Below are 233 nucleotides of genomic sequence, written 5' to 3' on the forward strand. Positions count from 1 at the left end.
GGTGGCTCTGAGCAGCAATGCTTGGGTAGTGACTAAATATATATATTACATAAAGTACTAATGATGAAAGGTTATTAGCAGTGATATAAAAGAAACAATAATCATTATGGAACACGTCATTTAACTCATATCACAGACTGCTACATTAAATTCCTGAGTAGTACATGTGCATAAACCCACTGACCTTCATACTTTCACTTCTAATCTTTATATCAATCAAACTAATTCATTTC

The 233-nt window shown here is 32.2% G+C and overlaps 1 protein-coding gene across 1 annotated transcript in view; it reads right to left on the reverse strand.

Moving 5' to 3' along the window:
- Positions 1-233, reverse strand: part of LOC119586945 — a 25,597-nt gene that overhangs the window by 8,359 nt on the left and 17,005 nt on the right. The gene's annotated exons all lie outside the window — the stretch shown is intronic.

This window comes from Penaeus monodon, chromosome 22, assembly GCF_015228065.2.
Source record: "Penaeus monodon isolate SGIC_2016 chromosome 22, NSTDA_Pmon_1, whole genome shotgun sequence".
Taxonomy (NCBI): Eukaryota; Metazoa; Arthropoda; class Malacostraca; order Decapoda; family Penaeidae; genus Penaeus; species Penaeus monodon.